The 27,493-nt window shown below is 40.9% G+C and overlaps 1 protein-coding gene and 1 pseudogene across 6 annotated transcripts in view; both read right to left on the bottom strand.

Annotated features, from left to right (window-relative positions):
* LOC119878403 (rho GTPase-activating protein 20-like) overlaps window positions 1–6,375 on the bottom strand; it is a 79,960-nt gene extending 73,585 nt beyond the window's left edge. For 2 of the 6 annotated variants that reach the window (XM_038589039.1, XM_038589040.1), the window contains exons 1-3: window positions 6,146–6,374; window positions 5,197–5,342; window positions 2,226–2,346 (exon numbers count right to left, since the gene is read on the bottom strand). The gene's annotated coding sequence lies outside the window, so the exon portion shown is untranslated. Of the gene's footprint in view, window positions 1–2,225; window positions 2,347–5,196; window positions 5,343–5,820; window positions 5,988–6,145 lie in introns of those variants that run through there. The other 4 variants (XM_038589033.1, XM_038589035.1, XM_038589034.1 and 1 more) reach the window with 3 other exon arrangements.
* A 15,525-nt stretch (window positions 6,376–21,900) lies between these two features.
* On the bottom strand, window positions 21,901–25,430 carry LOC119878402 (annotated as a pseudogene).
* Window positions 25,431–27,493: the final 2,063 nt, after the last annotated feature.

Genomic DNA, 27,493 nt, shown 5'->3' with positions numbered 1-27,493 from the left:
AGATTGTGAAAATGTCAATGTTACCCAGAGCAATGTACATGTTTAATGCATCCCTATCAAAATACCATGGACTTTCTTCAGAGAGAACAAATTATTTTAAGATTTGTGTGGAATCAGAAAAGACCCCAAATAGCCAGGGGAATTTTAAAAAAGAAAACCATATCTGGGGGCATCACAATGCCAGATTTCAGGTTATGCTACAAAGCTGTGGTCATCAAGACAGTGTGGTACCAGCACAAAAACAGACACATAGATCAATGGAACAGAATAGAGAACCCAGAAATGGACCCTGAACTTTATGGTCAACTAATATTCGATAAAGGAGGAAAGATTATCCATTGGAAGAAAGTCTCTTTAATAAATGGTGCTGGGAAAATTGGACATCCACATGCAGAGGAATGAAACTAGACCACTCTCTTTCACCACACACAAAGATAAACTCAAAATGGATGAAAGATCTAAATGTGAGACAAGATTCCATCAAAATCCTAGAGTAGAACACAGGCAACACCCTTTTTGAACTCGGCCACAATAACTTCTTGCAAGATACATCCATGAAGGCAAAAGAAACAAAAGCAAAAATGAACTATTGGGACTTCATCAAGATAAGAAGCTTTTGCACAGCAAAGGATTCAGTCAACAAAACTACAAGACAACTTACAGAATGGGAGAAGATATTTGCAAATGACATATCAGATGAAAAGGGTTAGCATCCAAGATCTATAAAGAACTTCTTAAACTCAACACCAAAGAAACATACAATCCAATCATGAAATGGGCAAAAGACATGAAGGGAAATCTCACAGAGGAAGACATAGACATGGCCAACACCCACATGAGAAAATGCTCTGCATCACTTGCCATCAGGGAAATACAAACCAAAACCACAATGAGATACCACCTTACACCATGAGAGTTGGGAAAATTAACAAGGCAGGAAACCACAAATGTTGGAGATGATGCGGAGAAATGGCAACCCTCTTACACTGTTGGTGGGAATGTGAACTGGTGCAGCCACTCTGGAAAACTGTGTGGAGGTTCCTCAAAGAGTTAGAAATAGACCTGCCCTATGACCCAGCAATTGCACCTCTGGGGATTTACTTCAGAGATGCAGAAGCAATGAAACGCCGGGACACCTGCACCCACCTGCACCCGGATGTTTCTGGAAGCAATGTCCACAATAGCCAAACTGTGGAAGGAGCCTCGGTGTCCATCGAAAGATGAATGGATAAAGAAGATGTGGTTTATGTATACAATGGAACATTACTCAGCCATTAGAAATGACAAATACCCACCATTTGCTTAACGTGGATGGAACTGCAGGGTATTATGCTGAGTGCAGTATAAGTCAGTCGGAGAAGGACAAACATTGTATGTTCTCATTCATTTGGGGAATATAAATAATAGTGAAAGGGAATATAAGGGAAGGGAGAAGAAATGTGTGGGAAATATCAGAAAGGGAGACGGAACATACATACTCCTAACTCTGGGAAACGAACTAGGGGTGGTGGCAGGGGAGGAGGGCGGGGGTGGGGGTGACTGGGTGGTGGGCACTGAGGGGGGCACTTGACGGCATGAGCACTGGGTGTTATTCTGTATGTTGGTAAATTGAAAACCAATAAAAAATAAATTTACTAAAAAAATAAAATAAACATTTTCTAAAACAGACCAAAGGCTTCAGGAACAAACTACATTTCATTATGAGAGAGAGTTCTGAGTTTACAGGTAAGCATGCCTGGGACAATGCTAAGAATTAGCATATAATGAGGGGGCATTTCCCATCCAGAGGATCTAAGAACTTCAGTTCAGAGTGTCTTAGGAAGTTAATAGCGTTAAATGAAATACAGTAGAGCTGCATATCAAGCTAGGAGAAAATCTAGGATAATACTTCATGGTTAAAAGTACCTTGACACAATCCATTAAATGGCCCACCTAATACATCATGTGTAGCTTACATATAGCACCATAAATACTAAAGGGTGAAATTTATGGATTTTAGACTAAGGGCAGTTATGTTAAAAGTACACTATACAAGTCCATAATAGGCACGACTCTTTTGTGAGCACAGTTTGTGAGTCTTATTCTTCTCCACGGGAGATCTAACATAGTTAGAAACAAACTACCTTATACGAAACTAGTTCAATATAGTTAGAATTCATTGAGTCAAGAAAACAAGTTTTGGAAAAAAAATCTATGAAGGTGGAAGCAGTTTAATTCATACTTACCTGTCATCTTTTGCAGTCTTGTCGCACTCAATATCAAACTTCCACCTTTCAAGGACTTCACCGCTTTCAATATTTGAGATGAATACCACCAGTTTCTGAACTGAACACTTGTATAACCAATCTGCAATACAGAACAAGGCATCTTTTTTGGTTCACTGCATTACAAAGTAACTCTTCCCAGGTCTCACTTTCTGCCCTTAGCAAATTCCTACCACTGGTATTTTGGAACTCCTCCAACCTGTACAGAAAACTTGCCTCACAATAACCTAGCTCCCGTTGTCCAATTCTCAGTATCCGTACCAGATGTAGTTAGTACTGAATGCTAAGCACAGAGTAGTGAACATGCAGTATACTCTAATCCAAGGTAAATTCCAGAAGATGAGCATTAATCTAATCACTGCAGCAATAAATGCAAATTTTTAATTGTAATAAATGTTAAGAAGGTGCAGTATGTGATCCAATGAGAGAATATAGGAAAACTTGACTCAGGGAATTCTCACTTGACTTCAGTTCTACACTTAAATACCATTAAATATGCAAAAGATTACAGAAAAGGGTACAGGTCTAAAATACTGAAAAGCGAAAAGTATCTGACCAGAGGATTGAAAGGGTAATACAAATACAGTTAAGAAAGGGAGAATGAACAAGGTCGGTTTGTGCAAGATACATAGGGGCCAGACCACGCAAGGTCACATGGGGTAAATTAAAGAACTTATACTTCAAGAATCAGGGAAGTCATTACTGTGTCTGAAGTACGGTGTGATGTGATTAAACTTATATTTCAGAACTATCCTTTAGGCTGTGATGTGTGGAAAGTAGAGTGGAAGTAAAGAGAGGATCTAGGGATGCTAATTGATTAGTAATTCAAGCAAGAGGTACTGAAGGCTTATAGAAGGATAAATTGGTAGAGATGGATCAGTATAGGTAGAGTCAAGAGATTTCATAGATTTTATTTATTTATTCATGATAGAGAGAGAGGAAGAGATACAGGCAGAGGGAGAAGCAGGCTCCATGCAGGGAGCCTGATGTGGGACTCGATCCCAGGTCTCCAGGATCATGCCCTGGGCTGAAGGCAGTGCTAAACTGCTGAGCCACCCGGGCTGCCCTAAGGTTTTATTTCTAAGTAATCTCCACACCCAATGTGGGGCTGGAACTTACAACCCAAGATCAAGAGTTGCATGCTCTACTGACTGAGCCAGCCAGGACCCCCTTAAATTTAGTTTTCAAGTATCACTAGGTTAGCCACATGTGGATATCAAGGGAGCCACTTACTATATGAGCAAAGAGAAGACTTGGGTTGGATGTATGTTTATGAGTCAACTACACAAAGATTGTTAGTAAAGTTATGTATGTGTCAGAAGTCATCTTAGAGATTATAATAAGGGGGCCTCATAATGAGCCCTGAATTAATCTTGGAACTTGGGATAATATACTCAAGAATACACAGTTTTGTTTTTTTTTAAGACACAAAAACAATCTTGTAATATTTAGGACTTGTGGGCCACCTAGGTCTCTTGCATAGTTTTTTAAAAACTAGCCTTTAAAAATCTGAAAACACTCAGTTTGCAGGTAGTACAAAAATAGGCCACTTGCTGGATATGGGCCATCAGTTTGCTGACCCCTTGACAAAAACCAACCTTGTCTCAATTTTGCTCGGAAAAGGAAGAGATTGGGTAGTCACTTAAAGATCTGGGGTGGGTGGAAATTTTTTTCTTTTAAAACTGAAGACAAATGAAACCAATGAAAATATCTCAAAACAAAGAAATCAGAAATACCAGAGAAGAACTAGGGTAGATTCCTTAAGAAGGCTAGAGGGATGGGGATTCAAAGAGATTGAACAATTTGCCTCTAAGAAGAGCAATTCCTCCATTCTAACTAAAATAAAAGGGACAAATTAAATAGGAAGGTCTACATACAACTGAGGTGAAATGTCCTAAGTGTAGTCTTAAAGGAGACAACCTAAAAACCAGTAACTTAGGCAGGGCTTGCTTCTTCATCAAATTAAGGTGACATAGATTCTTAGTTACTTCTATGTTTCAGGCTAAGTAATCTGAGTATCGCCCTGGGTGATTTAGCCCTGAAGATGATAAAAACACAATTAATAGAATTTTAAAAATAAAGCCTCTTGAAACAAACAAACAAACAAAATATATATATATATATATATATATATATATATATATATATATATGACTCAGGTATAAAAAAATTACTGTAATTTTTTTTTTTTGGAACTAGTTTTGGAAGGTGAAATGAGGAGCCAGGGAGAAACATCCTATAACACAGAAAAATTAGAAGTGAGAATCCTAAGTAGAGAAAAACATGGGGGAAAAAAGAGACAGAATAGATGGAGAACAAGTATCCATTCAACAAGTATTCAGTAATTTCTTGAGCTAAGAAAAAACAAGGGGTGTTCAGTTAGAAATGGCTAACGGACAGGCAGGATTTTAACAAAGACAAATGAAGACAGTAAGACATTAAAAAACTTTATTGGGTATTCTATTAGTAGTATTTTTTTAAGTTTAGTTCCCAGGCTGGATCCAATTTCATTTTCATTTATCTTAAATGACGGTTTTAAACTCTAGGCAGCTATAGAAAATATATCATATTAAAAATATGTAGTGGATTTCTCTCCAATAATAAACATCATCATAGTTATGTAAAATTCCAACTTGTTCCACCTGGCTACACGAACTGCAAAAATCACTTCAAAAGGAGTTGATAGAGATTGTTTTGTGAAGCCAGATCAGATTCCTAACATCAACATATTTAACCCACTCAAAATGTGGTAGGGAAGAGTGGACTTTCTTTCACTTTATTATTTGCTTCCTTCCGATGGAGAATCACTATATTTGAGATTGCAGTGTTCTACACCTCTTTGTATAGAGCTGAAAAATGAACACCAAGATGCCAGAAAGTACGGGTCCAAGAAGACCTGCAAAACTCAAATTGGTTTTCAACAATTAAATACCTTTCACTTGTCCACTACATGATTGAATTATTTTATGAGCTCAGGATCTGTTGTTATAAGCAAGGTGAGTCCGTATTTCTGCCCTCTGGTAGAGGTTTCAGATGGATATATGCCACGCTGATATAAAATGCTGTTGATGCCAAATGCTGAAAACAAAAGGAATGTTAAAGTTATTTCCACTTTGTAACTCTGGAAAATAAAGCCTATTTAGATGTGGCTGCGGTTTCATTCATGGCATCAAACTGAAAAAGCCTAAACGTGCGTTTGTGCGTGTCTTGCGGAAAGCAGAGTAGGGGAAAAGTGCCACTGAAAATCCTTAAAAATGTTGCTTCTAAATCAAAAGAACACGATACCTGCGTTTATGCGGAAATAAAAATGCCAAACTGCATTAACCTAGCGTCCAAGTAGAACTACAAGCTCAGGGTAATGCAAGCCCCAATTCAGGTTACGTGATCACAGGGTGTGGAAATAGGCTTTTGCGTCTGGATTAGCAATTGATTGATTAACCGGTCGGATGCTCCAGAGCAAGCCTCTCCCTCACTTTTCCCTCCTCTTCTCCTGCCAGAGTCTATCAGAGGGTACAAGCATGGCCTGGTCCTAAATCTAGCCCATCGCCCTCAGTACCGGAATCAAAGCTTGGTGGATGGGCTGTTCAAAGTGCACTGGGCTCCACCGCTCGGGGTGGTGCCGGGCGGCCGGGCTGGGCGGCCTGTGGGATCCGCAGTTTCCCGCAAGGCTGCTGGTGCAGGGGCGCGGCGCGAGGCAGGCCGGGCAGCACCTGGGCTTCCCGCTCCCCCAGGAGCAAGGCGCCTAGATTAGATTCTCCAGCCAGGCGGGCGCTGGAGCAGAGCCGCCCCCCACCCCCGGCCCCCGCCTCCGGGCCGGCCGGGCCTCCAGGGCCGCTGGCCTCAGCTGTCCCCGCCCTCTGGCCTGCGGGAGGGGGACTCACAGAAGAACTGGGCCACGATTTCCGCCTCTGCTCGCGGGAGAGCTGCGGCGCCACGGCCAGGCCTAGGGACGAGGGAGCGCGCTGCTGCCCGGCAGACCAGACGGCGACCGCACGGCCTCCAACGGTTCCCGCCAGTCGTTTGGAAAGTAACGACGCTGCTCCCCGGGGCCTTCGCGCAGGCGCGACGAGCCTCTCGGCCCGCCCAGCGCCAGTCTCCCCGCTCGCCGGAGGGGGCGCCTCGCGCAGGCGCAGTGGGTAGGCGTGGTCAGGCGCTTCCGGGCTGTCGGGGCTCGAAGGGTCCTGGCGGGCACCTGGAATTGTGGTCGCGGGGCCGCAGCTGAGGCGAGAGGACTGCAAAACCTGGCTCTGACGCCCGCTCCGAGGCCTGCGGAGTGAGGCCCAGGATCCCAGTTCGGCAGTTTCAAAGCGATTTTCTGTTTTCTTTTGTTTTCAAAGTGATGTGAACTGCGCGCCGGTTGCATCTTAACGTGGCCCCAGGGACCCCCCCCCCCCCCCCCCCCGCAAACTTTTGCTTAGATGCTTCGAGCCAGTCAAGAAGCCGCCTGCGTGGCACCGAGCACAGCTGGAGAGGGCCTGGTGACTGTCTGCCAGCGCAGCTTTTAAGAAATTGGGGGCGGCCCGGGCGGCCCAGCGGTTGACGCGCCTTCAGCCTGGGCCTGACCCTGGAGCCCAGGGGTGGAGTCCGCGTGGGGCTCCCTGCGTGGAGCCTGCCTCTGCCTCTGCCTGTGTCTCTGCCTCGCTCTCTCTCTTTCTCTGTGTGTCTATCGTGAATAAATACATTCTTCTCAGATTTAGAACAAACTTGCTTTATGACAAGATGTTGGCCTCAAGAATAAAATAACACTTAGTGATTTGAAAGAAACCTTTCTATAAGAATAATGATTCAAAAAAAAGAAGAAAAATGATTCAATACTTTGTCCATGTAAAAAATTAATATGCAAAGTGAATGTAAATATAAATGGTATCCCTATAATAGTTACAAGGATATGAAATATGTAATGTATTATGATTCAGCTTTTCATTTTGATGTATTTCACATATACTGATAGCTTGGAAGCCATTAAATACATTTTTCCTTCATTTTACTTTGAGCTGAATTTAAACATATACCCTGAATTTTTAAGAGGTATTATTTCACATGTAAACAGTGCCATCTTCTGGCAGTTGAAACTATTTGTGTATTGACCTACAATTCATTATGGATTGTACTGTCGTTTTCTTGGCAAGTAATGTGTAGTTTAACGAATAAAAACCCATAATCTTGGGGCATGTGGTTGGCTCAGGAAGTTAAAGTTCCGACTCTTGGTTTTGGCTCTGATCATGATTTCAGGGTCCTGGAATTGAGCCCTGTATGGGGCTCAGAGCTCAGTTCTGAGTCGGCTTGAGATTCTCTGCCTCTCCCCCTGCCCTTCCCACTCATGCATACTCTCTAAATAAATAAATAAATAAATAAATAAATAAATAAATAAGTCTTGGGGGGAATAACTTTAAACTAAAATCAGTTGATTTTTTTTAAATAGCCTTTAAAAATAAAAGCATTCATTACCATGTCTTTAAATTGATAAAATTTAAAAAGGGATTAAGTCAGGAACTCTAGATTCTACTACTAAATATTCTAACTAGATATTGAATCTTAAACTCATCACATATCTACTCAGGACCTCAGTCTCCTCAACTGAGGAAATAAGACTCTTCAACTGTTCAACTAAGTCATTAATTAAGTTACTTTCAGTCTAAAGTTCCACTTGATTTTTAGTTTAAAAATTTCATTTCTGGTTTTAGCATCCCAATATTGAGTGTAGGCCTGTTTATGACACTTTTTCATAGTTATCTCTTTTACTGATGTGGTTTTGTCTGGTTATGCTCTCTGCTTGAATTTTCTACAGAAATAAATCTTAATTTATATTTATCCTTCTCATTGCCCAAATAGCCTTCTCCTACACATTAGAAAGACATCACTGAATTGTAAATAAAACTAAACTGAAGTAACTGAAAACAAGTTTTTAAAAACTTTCATGATGATTTAAATAAGATGTCAATGTCAAACCGAGCAATTAAAATAGCAAAGACACCTCTCAGGGATGCCTGGATGGCTCAGCAGTTGAGCATCTGCCTTTGGCGCAGGTCCAGATCCCAGGATCTGGGATGGAGTCACATCGGGTTCCTTGTGGGGAACCTGCTTCTCCCTCTGCCTCTGCCTCTCTCTCTGTGTCTCTCATGAATAAGTAAATAAAATCTTAAAAAAGAAAAAAAGAAATCTCTCCAAAGCTTCTGGATTCTTAAGTGTTTACAAAATAAATAAGAAACAGAATAGGCTCAAGTTTGGGCAGTTCTTCCTAACATCCCCATAGATTTTACCAACACTAGCCTGTATTACAGGCTTGTCCCCTCGGATTTATTTAGTGTACCCTTCTTCCTTTGAGTCATTAACTCAATTTTCAAAATATCTTGTTCTAATACACATATACCTTCTTATTCAAACTCTTTGGCATCCATCTAGTCTAGGCTCTCAACTTCCTAGGCCTGCATTACTAAAATATCCGTTATGGAATATCTGAAAAGCATAAAAGCTTTTCTAAAAGTAATGTAAGGATCATCTGGGATGCTGGTTAAAGTGTGTCATCTCCTATACCAGCACTGTCTGACAGAAATTTCAGATGAGTCACAAACGTAATTTTAAATAGTCATGTAGTCAGATTCAAAAACTAAAATGAAACAAGTAAAATTAACCTGATGCATGTGAAAATATTATTTCAATATGTAATCAATTAAAAACCATATCAGTGTGAAACTTTACATTCTTTTTTTTATACTAGTCTTTGAAATCTGGTATTTTTATAATTGTAGCATATCTCAGTTCAGACAAGCACATTTCAAGTGCCTACGAGCCAGCTGTGGCTAGTGGCTATGGTACTGGACTGAATCAGATTCGAAGAAAAGAGAATAAAAGTCAGGAGTCTACATATAGCAAAATACCCAAGTGATTCTTTCACACTCTCAAGTTTGAGGACCACCACTCTAGACTGACCTATATACAATCCACTCTACAACCACTATTGAATTTACACTTCAAAAAAATGCCCCTTTAATTATGTCAGTTCTAAGAGCCTAGAAATCCCTGGTACATCCAACTCAGGTGGATATTTGAAGCTCCCAAAATGTGGCCTCACCTCATCCATCCAACCTGCTCTCCAATTTGAAAAGGTCTTGGGTTCTTCCATGAAATTTTCCTAGGCAAATAGTCAAATGATCATTCATTCAACAAATATTGATGGAGTACCCACTAAATCTCATCATGGATCCTCCATGGTAACAGGGAAGATATAACACAAATCATTACAGAAGTATTACAATGTCATCGTTTTCATTGTAACAATGGAAGCATTGCTTTGAAATAGTGCTCTGAAATGCTAGGAGAATGCATAAGGGCAGGATCTTATAGTCCTGAGAGGCCAAAGGAAATTTCTAGAATACAGTTACATTTAAGTAAAAATCAATCAATCAATTAATTAATTTGAACAGGCAGAAATTTCTAGGCAGCAGTAAGCACATTATGAAAAGCCCTGAGATGGAAAAGTGACTAAAGGAATACGCAGATTGGTAAAGTAATCTGAAAGACAGCCATAGAGTTAGGCAGAAGCCAGATAAAGCCAAGTTTATGAGACTTCAATTTTGGTTTTTTTTTTTCAAGTGTGCATACTTAAACAAAACTAGATTACAAACTCCTCCAAAGGTATAGACCTGGTCTTCTAAACTTAAATATTTCACATCTCCTCATAGCGCACAAAAAAAGTATTTAATAAGGGATGTCTAGGTGGCTCAGCGGTTTAGTGCCCACCTTCGGCCCAGGGCATGATCCTGGAGACCCGGGATGGAGTCCCATGTGGGGCTCCCTGCGTGGATCCTGCTTCTCCCTCTTCCTGTGTCTCTGCCTCTATCTCTCTGTGTGTCTCTCATGAATAAATAAAATCTTTAAAAAAGCATTTAATAAGTGCTTCTTCTATACATGAAAAACATACTTTGCCAGCCTTTTAAATTCTAGAATATCCAAAATTATACCAAAAATTATTTATATATTCAGATAAATGAAACCGAAGAAAATTTTTTCCTTAAGTGCTGAGTATCGATATAAAATTCCTCAGAAAGAGAAACAATTTTTATTTGTAGTAAGCTGAGCATGTGGCTCTACCGGTATGATGCCTGAGTTCTGCCTCTAAATTCCTGGTGGAAGGAGTGAAAAGATGGTGATTTAAACACACCTGTGTATATACACAGGTACAAAAGACTAAAGGGTGTAAGGAAAATATGGTAGGGCTACTTGACCTATTACCTATGATTCAAACTGATCAATATATGGTAACACTGTCATAGGCAGCATTCTAAGATGGCAGAAAAATCCATGGCCTCTAAAGTTCCACTTGATTTTAGCTTTAGAAATTTCATTTCTGCACATTTTAGATAATCTCTGTTTGAGTGTGGCCAGAGCCCATGACTATGATGGGATTCACTTCCCGGATTAAATTCGTCAAAGGTAAAAAAAAAAAAAATCATCAAAGGGGAAATTAACTGACTAGGTCTAATCCAATCAGATGAATCCTTAAAAGAGATCTCCATGAAGTCAGAGAGACTCACAGTATGAGAAGGTCTATGGAAGAGCCATCTGGCTAAGGCACAAGACTCCCCTCTGGCCAACGAGCAAAACAATAACGCCAGTCCAAGAAACACAAAGTTATTAATTCTGCCAACAACCAAGGGGCTTGGAAGAGAACCCTGGATCTTCTGGGTTGATGGATGCAAGTGGATGAGATTCCACTTGCAGAGACACCTGTATTTCAACTGCGTGAGACTCTTAAGCTGAGCATCCAGCTGTGTCACACCAACCCCTGATCTACCCGACCATAATAAATGTGTGTTAAGCCATCAATTTGCAGTAACTTGTCATGCAATCATAGAACAGTAAGACACTAGGGCATTTCTCATTTAAGCAAGTAGGATAGCATGTCTGGTAGGTAGTTTTCGAGGCTTGAGTTTTACAAATAATATTTCTAGCTCCTTCAAGGACTACACTGTTTTTGCAATTGACATGGATTGTGCGCTCTCTTCCAAGCTTCTCATCCTAAGGTAAATCCGTGAATTCGTGGGTCAAAATTCCCTGACAACTTCTTCAGTGTGTCTGGGCCTGTTTGGTGGGGGAACTTATTCCCGAGCAACTTATTCCCGGGCACAGAGGCTGCCCCTGCGGCTCCCGGCTGACAGCACAGGACAAGGGCTGCGGCTCACCCCTTTAACCCCAACCCGATTCCTTTGTTTTTGAAGAAGAATAATAAATGCATTTACTAAATTTTGAATAAGATTCTTGTGCACCTAGTTAATAAATTAACAATTATGTCATTTTGGGGAATTTGCTTTTTTCTTTTTAAAATATGGATGTTGTTATAAACATTTATTTCCCTTAGATATTTCCTGCTAAGAACTTTCTTTGATTGTTGGCCCACATGTTCAAAAAAGTAGCAAAACAAATTTGAATCATGACATTGTATTAATAAGTAATGGTTTAATAAAGTGAACAAATATATCTCCATACTGGAATAATTTATATTTTTTAACAATCCAGTTGCTTATACAGAATATAATCTTTAGTAAAAATTAAGAACCAAGTATTATTGAGAACATATTAATAATTCCATAAGTTCTTATAAAGAGCAATATGGGTTGTTTCTTATCAGAAAGTATTACCATGTTTTGTTATGATTTTGTTTTGATATTTTAATTCTGTTATGGTAATGGCAAATAGTCACTTAGAAGTCTTTTCATGGCTCAACCATGTTAGGTACCAAAGGTATAATTTGAAAGGTAGGTGATAATCTTATTCATATTTAATCCCCGGAGACTGTTTGATGGAATGTGTATGTGTGTATGTATGATGTATATATGAAGAATGGGTTCTGCAGTCAGTTGGATTTGACAGCACAGTGTGTTTAAAGTATAATTGAAATTCAAAACAACTTAGAACAGTTTCAGATATAGAAACTATCAATACAGAGCCTCTATGAAAAATTAACAAGCCATGGTTGTTATTAAATTAATAAAATAGATTTAATTTCCTAAATGATTTTATAATTATATACTAAATTTGATCAAACATCGTTTGCCCATGATACATTTTTAGCTTATCGTTTCTGAATATTTTGTTTGTAGGGTTATTTTTATTATTTATCTATATGTAAGTAAAGGTGAATTGGTTCTGGTAAATCTATCAACTAATAGACTAAGATGTTATCTGAGTGAATGGAAAGATACTTGTTGAGCTTTACAGACAAAATAAAGAAACCATACCTACGGGTCTTTATCAAATATTTGTGAATACCAATTTATAAAATACTTATGAGAAGAAAAAGCTTTGTGAAAACATGGAAAATCACTTTACTTTAAATTTATATTTTTTTCTCTTTGGATAAACTTGGTTTTTTCAACTGGAACAATTCTCTTATAACCTGCCTTGTATTTATAACTCATTCAAACAATGTAGTAGTCAAGCTATATTTATCAGGTTACAGATCAGTCATGCACATTAATTCTATTATTTCTGCTGGGATTTCCCCCTTAAAAATTGAATATGACAGTGTTTTTTATTCTGGAGTAATGTACATAGTCTTTAAAACATCAACTGACAACAAAAAGACTTACTGAACCCTAGAGTTTTTGGTTTAGTGTTGGAGATCAAGTGGATTAAAAGTTAAATGATATATTTTTATTATTCCTTGGTCTCAGTATAGTTATAAATAAAGATGCTAACTTTTCACACTGAAATAGATGGCAATCATCTTTTGACAGGTAGTCTTTTGGATGATCCAGAATATACCTTTTTAAGCTTGTGTTACATTAGTATCAAAGGAAACTTGAAATGAAGTTTCATTAATTTCTAGGTCTCCAAGAATATTCTTGCAGACCCTAGTATGAGACACAACAGGCTGAAGCATTTAGATATTCACAGAATTTTGTTATTCTTAAAAGTGATGATATGAGTTCATATAATTAAACAGTTATTAATAAGATAGGTTCCTTTTTAGTTTTGGAATTTTACATCAAGATTCTTATTAAATTTGAGTTATTTTTATTTTCCATTGAATTAATAAGAAATTATAATATTTAGCTCCTAAGGGCAGCCAAATATGCTACTGTAATACAGCTAAACATCTTAGGGACTTAGGAAGTTCTGTGCTTCTATCCCTAGGATGGCTGCCTGCCTTAGGATAATGATAAGGAGTATGGGAAAAGCAGGCCATTACTTAATGCCCCAAGTACACTTGGCACTTGAAGGAAGGTTGCTTGAAGGACTCTGGAAATGTGAATATACCTGCCTCTTTTCTTTCTCAAAGATCTTGTTTAAAATAGTGTATCCCATTAGTAACAGAAAAAGTGATGAATATACACCAATATGGTTTATTTATCTCGAAATTATAAACATTTCCAGGCTATTAGGCACTTGTGCTATCTATTATACTTTATATATATTTAAAATATATATTTACATGTGTATTTCAACTGTTATATTTTATATATGTTATATTTAAACATAATAAATAAATATATATATTAAAACATACTAAAGTTAGAAATTGGAGAACGATGAGATAAATGTTTCTTTTCAAAATGATTCTTGTTGGAGAGCCTGGGTGGCTCAGTTGGTTAAGCATCATTGGTTTCAGATCAGCTTGTGACCTCAGGGTTGTGAAGTCAGGCCCCAAGTCTGGCTCTGAGCTCAGCATGGAGTCTGCACCAGGCTCTCTCTCTCTCTCTCTCCTTCCCACTCGGTTCTTCCTCCCTCCTTTCAGGCTCTCTCTCTCTCTCTCTCTAAAATAAATAAATAAAATCTTTAAAAATGACTTTTATTATAACATTGAAAGATAATTTATTTTTACTTTCACTTCATGTATTAGTAACTATATTAAAGTGTATGTGGTTAATATGCCTCACTTTTTTAAAAGTTGATTTAATTATTTGTAAAGAATTATTTAAAAGTCGGATACTGAGTTTGGTTTATTTTAACACCAAATGTATTTCAAATGTTATATTTTTTGTTTGTTTTTGAATTTTTTTGACCATTAAAGTTAAAAAGATAAATTACAAAGATATGAAGATGAAAATGGAAAAAGTTCATTATTGACTTATTATTTATTTTTATTTATCTGTATTTTTAATTTTAATGAATGTATCTAAAAAGAAAGAATTAATCAGTTTTGACCCATTTCTTAAAAATATGAAAATACATCTTTCTATTAGTTTAGAACTAAATGTTTCCCATCTTTTAATTGCCTTTGGAAATAATTTGTAATTTAGAAAAATTATAAACAAGTTAGAAAAATTTGTTTCCAAGTTTTTCAATTGTACAGGTGAAGTTGTTTTTTTTTATTCGTAGAGACACAGAGAGAGAATGAGAGTCAGAGACACAGGCAGAGGCAGAAGCAGGCTCCATGCAGAGAGCCTGACATGGGACTCGATCCAGGGTCTCCAGGATCATGCCCTGGGCTGCAGGTGACACTAAACCGCTGTGCCACCGGGGCTGCCCCTGTTCTTTTTTTTTTTTAATAATTGATACAACATGCTCTCTCAGCAGCATGACTGTCTTTTGAAAAACATTTGCTCATTCATTTAAAAAAGTCACGTTTTCTTTAAAAGAATATTTTGGGTGTTAATTTTTCTGAAATTCTTGTCAGATAGCCCAGTACCACGTGTTACCTCCATAGAGAAAGGGTGAGCAAACTTGAAACAGTTGACTTTCATTTCCTCAAGATACCAATAGTGACCTGTAACTTTCTGATGTGTAGGCTGCTTGAGGGTGCTGGTGTCAATCCATTTGTTACATTTTATTACAGTTTAGTTTATTTTCTTAGATTAAAAAAATCAACCTAAGTAGAAGTTCTAAGAGTTCTTTGTATACCCCCAAAGGACTGTTTTTTTGTTTTGTTTTCTTTATAAAGATTTTATTTATTTATTCATGAGAGGCACAGAGAGAGAGAGAGAGAGAGAGAGAGTCAGAAACACAGGCAGAGGGAGAAGCAGGCTCCATGAAGGAAGCCTGATGTGGGACTGGATCCCAGGTCTCCAGGATCATGCCCTGGGCCGAAGGTGGTGCTAAACCACTGAACCACTGGGGATACCCACAAGGGATTGTTTTGTACACATATCTCACTTTGCAAATCATTAGTTGAAAGTATGTGTACAGAAATCCTATTGCCTGAAGGATAAGGCATCCTGAGTTGGGGATGGTAGTGTTCCCTGCTTGCCCCCACTCTCAGGTAGACATGAGAAATTGAGAGACATTTTCCTTCAGGAAGCAGCTTGGATGACTGACCTGCCTGTGTGGAAAGTTGAGCTATCATTTTCCATGTCGCCTCTGCCAGACCAATCCTGTGAGGAAAATACATTATTTCTTTGGGAAAGGGTGCCCCAGACTTTTGGACACCATTCATTTTCCACTTAAGCTTACTGAAGGCACAGAATAAAAACCCTCTTATGAGTTTCAACAATTCTCATGTGGTAAAAGTCCATTTGGATCCCGTAAAATAATTTTACTACTGGTAGCACAGAGGTGGAATGTCATGGGATCATCTAAGGGAGCAGCAATCTCCAATCAGTCTACCAAAAGCATAGTTCATGGGCACATGCGCCAGAAAACAATAGAACTTGTCACATAAAATTTTTGTGAGGATTACAGGAGATAATAAAACTGAAGCTTTGGTTATTTTAAATATATTATTCTTGTTCTATTCTTCTTATTAATTATCATTCTTATTTAGATAGCTTTTTTCCAAGTTTCTCCAGCATATCCTGATACATCTAGGATAACTAAAGGAGTCCTCAGATGATGCAACCTAAGGAAAAGGTGAGAACAGACACTCTCTTACCATTATGGCAAACAAGGTGGAATTATAATGGCTAGCATTTTTTGAGCACTTCTTTTCTGCCAGGCACTCTTCCAAGGGCTTTATGTGAATCTACTTATTTAATCCTTTCACAAGCATGCAAGTTAGGTACTATTATTGCCTGCATTTTATAGCTAAGAAAATTAACTTATAGAAGGAATCTGAAAAATTTATCCAAGGTCACCCAACTTAGAGAACCGAGGTCAAGTCCCGACAATCTAGATTGCAGCAGGATGTGAATCCTGAAAATATGAAAAGTCTGGCTATATTTTAAATAATCTCCTTTGAGGTGATGGGCAGTGGGCCCTTATGTCCTGTCCCCCCCTCCATTCTTGACATAAAACTCCTTGGAGTCATGTAGCAGTGAAATACAATGTAGATGAATGGCCAGAAACCTAGTGGACACTCAAAGAGAAGACCCTGCACTTTAAGATATTATCTTAAAGGGTGGAAATGAGGGGAAGAGGTCCTAAGTAGAGTAAGAGAGACCAGAAGTGGGATCCAGGTTGGAGTATCAGCTTTTCTGAGTAGGTAGCCCAAGGGGTATCCCGAGTAGGGTTACAACATTAGAAGTTGTTTTCTATTTTGTGCTGTTTACAAATGCCCTGGCCAGGGACAGAATGATTGAAATCCAGTCTATTGCTCAGCTCGCCAATTCTGTGGATAGTTCTGGCAAAAGGAAATGAGAAAGAATATCCAGTACAGTAAGAGTGTAAAGGGCAGGGGGGGGAACCTGGGTGGCTCAGTCCATTAAGTGCAGGACTCTTGGCTTTGGCTCAGGTCAGAATCTCAGGGGCGTGAGAACCAGTTGGCCTGGGATTCTTTCCCCTATCCTGTCCCTCCCCCTGTGGTCCTCCCCACCACCACCATTCTTGCACACATGTGTGTGTGCCATAAATAAATAAATAAATAAATAAATAAATAAATAAATAAATATCTTAAAGAATGTAAAAAGATGAGATATTGAGAGACATTTTGAAAATGTGTTCATATGTGTTTGGTTGATCTCTGATAAATAAAGTCTGGAATCTTAGAGATCATAGTAGAGTTGTATACATGGAGATGATGACTAAGTTTGTGGGATCAGATTCATTTTCCTTCAAGTGAGTTTAGGTCAGGAAGAGAAGAGACTGAGGGAAGGATCTAGGGGTAGTAACTAATAAAATGTCACACAGAGGAAAAAAAGGCGATGAAGGAAAGTCAGAAGAAGTAGGAGGCAAATCATGGGAGATGAATGTCATAAAAACCTATTTAGTTAGAGGCACCTATTTGAGTTAGGTGAAAAAAAAGTTTTAGTAGCTTAGTACACTATACACAAATAAGAAAGGGAAAACATCATCAGATTTTGTATTTAGAAGATCTTTGATGAATTAAGAGGAAGCAATTTGGGCCACGTGGTAGGGACAGAAGTCTTGCTGAGTTTTGAAGTGAGGGATGAGGAGATAGAAGCAAAAGTTTCGTGAATAAGAAAATTGGAGAGTGGGGAAATAACATGAGCCATTGCTGGGTTTGAGGAATTTTAGTTTTAGAAATAAAACAAAGAGGAAATATGTGTTTTTAATTTAATTTATTCTTTTAAATTTTAATTTTAAATTATTTTTAGGAATAAAATAAAGAGGAAGGATGAGCCAGAGCAATATAAAAACTAAAGTTGAAGGTCAGAAAGGTGGAACTAATAGAGCCAGACACTGGAAACCACAGAAAGCAGTGACATCAAGGACCCAACTGGAGAATAAGCCTTAGAAGAGACATTTCCTTCTTGGAAAATCAAAATATATAAGAAAGGAGAGGCAGGAGTGTAGATGAACTTTTATTTTTTGGGAAGCATTACATGAAGTGCGGAATGACCTTCAGTTTCTCAATGGAGGAGGAAGTAAGATAGGGAAGTTGGGGAGGGCAAAGATAGGCAAACAAGGAAAAGGGATTGGAAAGATTCTGGGGGTAGCCATTCTGAGAAATGGGAAGATAAATCAACCAAGGGAAAAAAAATAGCACAGAGCATTGTTCCTCGATAGATGTTTCCCGAGTACTATTTATCACATGATGTGGAGCTGTATGGATACAAGAGGGAGAGAAAACAGCTTTTCTTTTCCAGGTAAATCTATCTGGGGAGCCAATACACAAAAATAGCTGTAAAGGGAAGAGGTATAACATAAGAACCAAGTGAATATATGCTGTAAATGCAAAATGAATGCAAAGGTAACTATGGGACTGTTTCTTGGAGGACATAGTAGTTCTTGAAGGGTACTTGGAACTTCAGCAGGCAAAGATGGTGGGTGGCTGTTGGGGAAGGTTACATTGAGCACATGAAGTCTTATGTGGATCATAAAGAAAAGGTAGGACAATAACCTTTTTGGATGTAGACATATAGGTAGGACATTACAAGCACAGAACTTAAAATCAACAGACCAAAAGTATGGAAGGGCCAAACCAGTTCACTTTTTACCCAGGACACAGTCTTCATGTAATTAGATCACATCGGGGTCCCCTTTCTAGAGAGCCTTGTGTGGCAGGTGGAAAAGTTGGGACTTTTCCCAGGAGACATGAGGAAGCCATTGGAAGTTCTGAAACTCGGGAAGAATGTAACTAAAGTGATGTTTTAGTAACATGATGGTAGCTGCCATGAAATACAGATTGGAAAGCTCTGTAACAGTCTAGGCAAGAAGCACTCAAGACTTTCTTCACTGTTTAAATCTGGTGAATGTTGTAATTACCAGGAGAAGCCTGTTTTACCCCATCATCATAAAGTCATCACTCCCCCCCCTCACTTTTTCCTATCTTCGGTATCTTTGATTTCTGCTTCATTAATTCTTCCAAACTTTCAGTCTTCTTCTTAGCTCCTACCCTTTGCTGTTGGCCTTGTTTGGTTTGTCTTCCACTGCTCTATCTGTATGAGCTGTTCTGCTCTGTTCTTACTTGATTCAGAGAGTAAGCCTGCACATTTGGGCCTAGCCACAGGAGAGTCCAATCAACTGAGGACCTGATGTTCCGTTCCTAATGTTACTGCCATATTCCATAATATTTGCTAAGCTGTAATGGTCACTAATGTTTGATGTCATTTTATTGAATAAATTCAATAAAGTATTTCTTCTTTTTTCCATGGGATTATAACTAACAGATGAGCATGTCAAATTTAGTGTGGTTGTATTTTTGAGTAGGAGATAAGGATAGTTGCTCCAGTAACCCTATACGTTTATTAAGTTTTCACATAATTGTATTCGGACTTGAAAGTCTTTAAAATTAAATTCAGAAAATCATATATGTTAACTTGATCTTGAAGCTCACCTTGGAATACTAAAATATTGCCATTGGTTTTCTGTCTGGATACATTGTTTTCTTATTTAATAAATTCTCAGTTTCTGCCTTCCCTTACAGTGACTTAGACTCTGAAACATAGTAAACATTTAAGTATATGAGGTGAAAATGTATATAAAAATGAATGGAAATGAATAGAAAGTAGTCTTGGATCTGGCATGTGGATATATCTACACAACAGTTTGTTCCCTCTGCCATTTGAATCCATAATAACCTTCCTTTAAAAGCATCATTACACTAGTTTCTAAGTATCTCAAAATTATCTTTAAGGCTTTAGGAAAGTAGAAATTTTGAGTAACTAATGCTTAATGCAAATTGTGCCAAAGGCAGTAAGAAAACATCGAGTACCTAAGATCGTCTTTTAAATTATATTTCATAAATGATTCACTCCTGCATTTCTGCTTGGACGCTTCTACATGAACTTTTTTTTCTTCCTTTTTCTTCAGTGAAAGAGGACAAACTTGGTTTTATCTCAAGAGCTCAAGAAAGGGTAAAAAATGGGTAGAAAGAAGTCTTTATTGTGGAAAATGAATCCATTTTGAAGTTCAACTGGAATAAGCAATTTTTGAATTTTGGGTAGACAATTTATCCAACTTCATAATTAACTTGATTATTTGATTTATTATGTAAACAAAGTATAATGTTTCTGAAAGCCTATAAATAATCACTTTTTCCAACCATGAAAGATTAAGTGAAAACAAAGGGAGTGAACAAAAAAGGGGGGGTCACAGATCTGTATCTGTATGGAGGCAGAGGGCAGTACTTTTGGGGAGTGCAATTTACATGAGCATCTGGGTCTTTTGTCATGTTTTGGATGGATGACCTGAGTCTGATATATTGGTGAATAGCATTAACAAAGGTCTGGTTGTCAAAGGCTAGAAAGAAAAATGCAATTAGCCACAGCAATGAGGTGATGTCTGTGTTTGGGGGAAAAAATCGACACCTAACTGGCAATAGAAAACACTGAAATGAATCAGTAAAAGGCCAGATTTTGTGTGTGTGCATGTGTGTGTGTATGTATTACATAATGATCTTAACTCAGTAGGATATGACAACATGTCATTTTTTGTTAATGTTTGGTTTATGTGATGCAAGTGAATGTGTACCTGTTACCAAAGAAATGACATGAACCCAATGAATTTTTAACTTGTAACACACCAACCTGACATTTGTAATACTGTTTGTTTCCATTTAAAGAAAATTAGAGGGATCCCTGGGTGGCGCAGTGGTTTGGCGCCTGCCTTTGGCCCAGGGCGCGATCCTGGAGACCCGGGATCGAATCCCACATCGGTCTCCCGGTGCATGGAGCCTGCTTCTCCCTCTGCCTGTATCTCTACCTCTCTCTCTCTCTCTCTCTCTCTCTCTCTGTGACTATCATTAAAAAAATTAGAAATAAATAAAAGTGCACTTGGAGTCCAAAAGAAGTTTGCTCTTTTTTTGGTCTAATTTTTTTTTCTTTATAAACCATGCTATCCATAGTAGAGAAGCATATCTAATCTTCCAATTAGGTCAGGCCCCAGGATAATCAATCTCTTTAACAGCAGATGCCTTGTTTTAGCAAATGAATGCTTGGTTTCAAAAGCAGTTTTGTGTTGAGAGAGGAGTGCAGTTGGCATGGGTGATTAGAACTCTTTTAAACCCTATAAAATGCTTCTGTAGATTGTTTTATGCCCACACTTTGTGAACTGAAGTAAATGCTGTATATCTCCATCTTGAAATGAACATGGCAGGGACTTTATACAGCCTGTGAGAACATCAACATGTATATAAATGGAATTATCTGAAGAAAAACATTTTTATGTCCATTTGAATTAAACCGTGATTTTGATAACATTTAAAACTAGTGAATATGTTTTTAGTTAGTGAGCTTCATATTAATTAAATATGCTTCTTAAGGAGTATAGCTTAATTATTGGGTTAGCATTTTTAAAACTGAAAACTACAATGGCAAGTTAACAGGATTCTTATATTTATTGTTTGGCCTACATTTACACGAATCTGCAAATGCCTCCCTTCATGTCTAATGCCTTTTCAGTTCTTATTCACATCATGCGTCAATGAGCAGTGTGCAAGACAACTCTGAAATCAGGAAAAAATCATTTAACATTGAAGTTTATAAGCTGTATATTAAGTAAAAACTATAGATTGACTTTATTTTGCTCGAAACAACTAATTTAATATGTGTTGAAATATAGTGAAATACATTTCACTATGGTATAACAAAAAAAATCTCTAAGACTTCAGTAAATTATTTTACATAATGTTCAAAATCTGATTGCTAGACCTCATCAGTTATGCCTGAATGTGATACATAAAATAATTCAGAAGGCCACATGAATATTTATTTCCTTTTTTAAGCGAGTAGTCATATAATAAGAAGCATTGAGTTGAAACATTTGCAAAGTAGTTAAGAAAAAAAGCACTCACTTGCATATTTGAGATGTTTTCATTTCAACTTTATTGTATAATAGTTCTACCAATACTTCTCCCCTCTTAAAAATTGTTTCAATCGTGTCTAATCTGTGGAAAGTTAATATTTTCCATAGTGAAAGTGGATAAGACAGCTGAGGAAAAATTAAAAGCATATAGTCTTTAATTTAAGAAACATTTGATACTAATTACTTCCTACCCTTCACAAGACTTAAATGTTGGTGAATGTATAGGATTACATTACTTTTTTAAGCAAGGTTTTAAGGCCAAATTTGGTAGATAAGGTAGAGGTCCGGTAAGATGAGATTTTTAAAATACAAGCATTTTTTTAAATACAGTCATTCTTTATAATACCAAATACCAGAATAGAACTGTGGCAATCCACTTGTGCTTATTCTAACTCATAATAGCATTTTTTCTTTCTTTTTTTCTTTCTTTCCATTTATTTATGCGAAAAATCCACTTTAATAATCTAGCTTCAGCTCAGTTGACAACTTCTCAAGTGTAAGAGAAGTCTTTCCAAGAGGCCTCAATCCACTAAGAGGTTACAGCTCAGAGAAGGGAAGAGCTCCAAGAAGCCCTGGAAGGGGCTGATGGTCTGGAGGACTCCTGAGGTGCAGGCGGTCTCCTGGATGGAGTACATGGCCAGCTGGGGGCTGCCTAAATCTAGAAGCTGCAGGCCCAGCCGAGAAGCCAAGAGAGGTCCGATGGTGGTCCCACAGGGAGAGGCATTCCGCACCATGAGATCCTGCAGGGGCACCCCGACACTGTTGGCCACCTGTCAGATCAGGGCCTCGGAAACCGCATTCGAGGCACAGCGCTGCTTGCTGTTCACCATGATCACAGGGCCCTTGTGGAAAAGGGGCCTGTGGTTCTCCTCGTGCTTGTCTGGGTGGTTGGGGTGCACGGCGTGGGCCACATCTGCGTTGATCATGTAGAATTTGGGGATGGCTTCCTCTACCCCCGTCAGGTGCTGGGAGGGGGCCGAGATGCGGCGCAGCACCAGCTGTCAGCAGTGACTGAGCCCCCTGGGCACCCTCGGAGCCCGCCTCTTCGTTGTCATAGAGAGCGACCATGCACAGTGGGGCTCCAGGGCCAAAGAGGCAGGGGCCACACAGGAGTCGATCAAAGCCTGCAGGGCACAGAAGCAGCTGTGCAGATTGTCTAGCCAGGCGCAAAGATGAACTCCTCATAGGCACCAGCCAGGACCGCAGGCTGCGTGCCAGCAAGGCCCAGCTCCACCTCCAAGATCTCCTCGGGGCTCAGTCCCAGAGGGGCCACAGAAGGGACATGAGAAGGAGTGGTGGCGGTCATCTGCAGCATTGAGAAGCCCAGGCTCAGGAGTCCCCTTCTCCAGCTCCTCCGGGACAGCTGCGGCAAGAATGGGGACTAAGGGCAGCTCCCTGTGGGGCCCAAAGTTCTCGTTGACATTTCACGGCAGAGGGATGGCCAGGTGGGGGATGGGGAGAATGGGCCGGTGCACGTGCCCCAGCCGCTGACCCAGCCGGCCTGAGGGAGGGCACTTGACAAGGACGCGTCCAGTCAAGGTCAGGTCCCCGTCGGACCGGGTGCTCCAGATCCCACAGCAGAGGTCTCCACGCCAACCTGCTGGAAGCCCACCTGGCTACGGCGGGAGCGCCGTTGCACCCGGAGGCAGGGACTGTCCGGGTGGACCCCGGTGAGGCTGAAACCATTGCCAGGAACACCCTGGCCTCCCACAGCACAAGCGATGATCTGATGATCGTGGAGGAGCTCCCGGGCAGGAAGTACTTGCTCTCCGGCTTGATATCCCAGCTCTCCATCTCTTTGAGTTCATGGAAGGCAGCCTGGAGGAGGCAGCTGCGGCACTGGGCCACTGCGTGGAAAGGAGGGGGCTTTTTAAATTTATTATTATTTTTTTACAAATTTATTTTTTGTTGGTGTTCAATTTGCCAACATATAGAATACCACCCAGTGCTCATCCCCTCAAGTGACCACTCAGTGCCCATCACCCAGTCACCCACACCCACCGCCCACCTCCCCTTCCACCACCCCTAGTTCATTTCCCAGAGTTAGGAGTCTCTCATGTTCTGTCTCCCTTTCTGATATTTCCCACTCATTTGTTCTCCTTTCCCCTTTATTCCCTGTCACTATTTTTTATATTCCCCAAATGAATGAGACCATATAATGTTTGTCCCTCTCTGATTGACTTACTTCACTCAGCATAATACCCTCCAGTTCCATCCACGTCGAAGCAAATGGTGGGTATTTGTCATTTCTAATGGCTGAGGAAGATTCCAGTGTATACATACACCACATCTTCGTTATCCATTCATCTTTCGATAGACACTGAGGCTCCTTCCACAGTTTGGCTATTGCGGACATTGCTGCTAGAAACATCGTGCAGGTGTCCCGCGTTTCATTGCATCTGTATCTTTGGGGTAAGTCCCCAGCAGTGCAATTGCTGGGTCGTAGGGCAGGTCTATTTTTACCTCTTTGAGGAACCTCCACAGTTTTCCAGAGTGGCTGCACCAGTTCACATTCCCACCCACAGTGCGGGAGGGTTCCCCTTTCTCCGCATCCTCTCCAACATCTGTGGTTTCCTGTCTTGTTAATTTTCCCCATTCTCACTGGTGTGAGGTGGGATCTCATTGTGGTTTTGATTTGTAGTTCCCTGATGGCAAGTGATGCAGAGCATTTTCTCATGTGCGTGTTGGCCATGTCTGTGTCTTCCTCTGTGAGATTTCTGTTCATGAGATGACAGAAGGTTTAGTTAGAAAGGACAGATCACATTTCCTGCTGTTTGACTTTCATTTTGTTTTCTCCAGTTTGAATTACTGAAAAAGAAATGGGAAGGATCAGTTAGCATTCCTCACGCCACTAAGGAGGCTTCCTGTCAAATTATATGGAAGGTGGGTATAACTCCTCATTTTGTTGTATGAGACTATTTTTAAATTTTCTGGAGAGATAATTGGAGAATCGCTCAAGCATGTTTGAGGATCGGGAGTGATCCTCCCGGAGGAGATGGAGAAGATGCTGAAAGCGGCGCCCGCCGAGCAGAGCGGCTCCTGGAGCCCAGGGAGCCGCAGGCGGAGCTCCCGGCAGGCCCGGGCGGAGGAGCGGAGGAGGCGGGAACCGGTGCGGCGGAGGCGACACAGGAGAGCGCAGGAGGCAGCAGCTGGTGGAGAAGGAGGTCAAGATGCGAGAGAAACAGTTTTCCCAGGCACGACCCCTGCCCCGCTACGTGCCAGTCCCGAAGGAGGACTTTGACCTGAAGACCCACGTCGAGTGTCGGCGGCGCCGCTGGCTGCCTGCGCGGTGCTTAGCAGCCAGGTCTGCCGGTCCTCGGTCGAGATGCTGGCGAGATTCAGTCCTGGCAGAAGCGCCGGGTTGGCCTCGACCGGCTCAGGCGCACCCTTTCCCGTTATGTGGACAGGCACGAGCCGGAGCTGAAGGGGGTCATCTGCTTCCAGGCCATCGCGGAAGTGTACGCCGACCCCCTGCGCAGTGCGGCCAAGAGCCCGAACCCAGCCCTCACCTCCGGGTGAAGCCCCGCCGCGGTGCTGCAGGGTGGCCCCGCCCGCAGAGGCCACGCGCACCTGGACGGACGTCATCGTCCCGGGAGCGGAGGCCTACACTCAGCTCCTGAACTGACTGTGGTCGGGGCCCGGACTCCTGCTGCCCCCCGAGACAGAGCCGCACGCTGGGCCCTCGGCCACGCGGGAGCGCTCCCCGGGCCCTGGGGGGTGGGGGGAGCGGAGCGCCGCCGGGGCTCCTGTGCCAGGCTGCGTGCTCTTCTGTACGGAGCTCGGCCCCTAACGTACCGGCCAATGGATAAAAAGTGGGGAGGCTCCTGGGAACTCAGAATTTGCAATAACCCTTCGGGGTCCTGACCCAGGCCTGCCCGGGCTGAGGAGCCGGTGCAGAGGGGGCCTCGAGCTCTGACCGGCCCCTGCGCTCCCCAGCCCGTGTTCTCTTTCACAAAGGACAAATTATGGTACCGGAATCTGCCAAAGATCCCCTCCTGCCTCAGCCCCCCTTTGCAGGGGCCTCGGAGGCTGAGGAGAGCCACATCCAGATTGGGGAACCAGCTCAGGCGGTGCACTTGTCAAACCCCGCTCCACCCTGCTCTCCTGCATTTTATTACTTTGTTCAAGGGCCAGAGACCTCAGGTGTCATCCTTGAGGTCCCAGCCCCGTCCCCTTTTTGCAGACCCCAAACTCTGATCTCCATGGTGACTGCTTCACCGCCATGGTTACAGACTCCTAGCCTGGGCTCTGTGGCTCTGCCCATGCTTCTACTGTGGGCCCACCTGAGGGTACCTCCTGCCATCTCTCCAGCCCAGGACCTTGTGCTTCTCACGCTGGGAGTGGGGGAAGGGACCAGACACCCCCTCTTTGCCCTCCACCTGTGTCTCCAGGCCTGATGCACAGCATGTGGCCCCCCAGCCCAGCCCTCTCCCTTCCACTGGTGCCTTGCTTAGAGCCAGAAGGGACGAAGCCCCTGACATCCAGAGACTGGAAGAGGAAGGGAGCTGATGGGAACTGCGGCTACACGGGTTCTGTACAGGCTGGGTTTCTAACAGGGTTGGAGGGCTGCTCAGACGCTCCAGGGAGAACCTGAGCAGGAGAGGAGGCAGCAGAGAGAGAGGATCCTGAGGTGTGGCTGCCCTCCCTTCAGCATCAGAAGGGTGACAGAAATGGAGAGCAGAGGACCAGGCCACCAGCTGCCTGGCCTTGGCCCTTCACACCTTAACACTAAGCCCACCTCCTTGCCCACCACTGGGCAGTGGCTGCTAGGCCCCAGGCTGGGTGACTTTCAGTATTTGTAAGCATCTGAACAGAATAATAAAGCATTTGGAGTACGTGTTTGGGGGAAAAAAAGAGGAGGGTGGGTGACTCAGTGATTGAGCATCTGCCTTTGGCTCAGGTTGTGATCCTGGGGTTCTGGGATCGAGTCCCACACCAGGTTCCCCGCAGGGAGCCTGCTTCTCCCTCTGCCTATGTCTCGGCATTTTCTCTCATGGATAACTAAATAAAATATTTTAAAGAAAAGAATATTTGAGGATCATGACAAAAAGAAGAAACCTTGATTATTGATTATCAAATAATAACTTGGTATCTGATTACTGCTTATAATCAGTATATATATATATATTGCCAATATATATTTTGCCAAATATATTGCCAATAATATATTTGCCAATATATATTTTGCCAAATATATTGCCAATTATATATTTTTATTTGTGATATTATGTATGTATTAAACATTTCAGTATTTAATATGAGTGGAATACATTTTTTTAGCTGTTTGAGGAAAAAGAAAGCGAGAGAGGCTTTCCACATCAGTCCCTGAGTTGTAGCAGTTTAGTGTGAAATGCTTGAAACACATGATGTTTTTAACTGTCATATTTAATTCTTATACATGTTTGGCTAAGTATGAAGTAATAGAAATCAGAAGCATTTTTATGTGGTTGGAAACTGGCTGATTTTTATTAGTCATGAAAGTTTTAAAGGTAGTGACTCGAGCTCTGAGATATATCTTCATTTCTACTTTAACCTTTTAAAATTATTTAGATACAAATTATTTGCTGCAACAAGGTAATGTCAATTATGAGGTTATTACTTTTGGATTTTAAAGCACTTGAGTTTACTTATACTGGGTTAGTAAAATT

This window comes from Canis lupus, unplaced genomic scaffold (genome assembly GCF_011100685.1).
Source record: "Canis lupus familiaris isolate Mischka breed German Shepherd unplaced genomic scaffold, alternate assembly UU_Cfam_GSD_1.0 chrUn_S1580H1769, whole genome shotgun sequence".
NCBI lineage: Eukaryota > Metazoa > Chordata > Mammalia > Carnivora > Canidae > Canis > Canis lupus.
The sequence above is the reverse complement of the archived record's forward strand: the minus strand, read 5'-3'. Positions and strand labels throughout refer to the sequence as shown.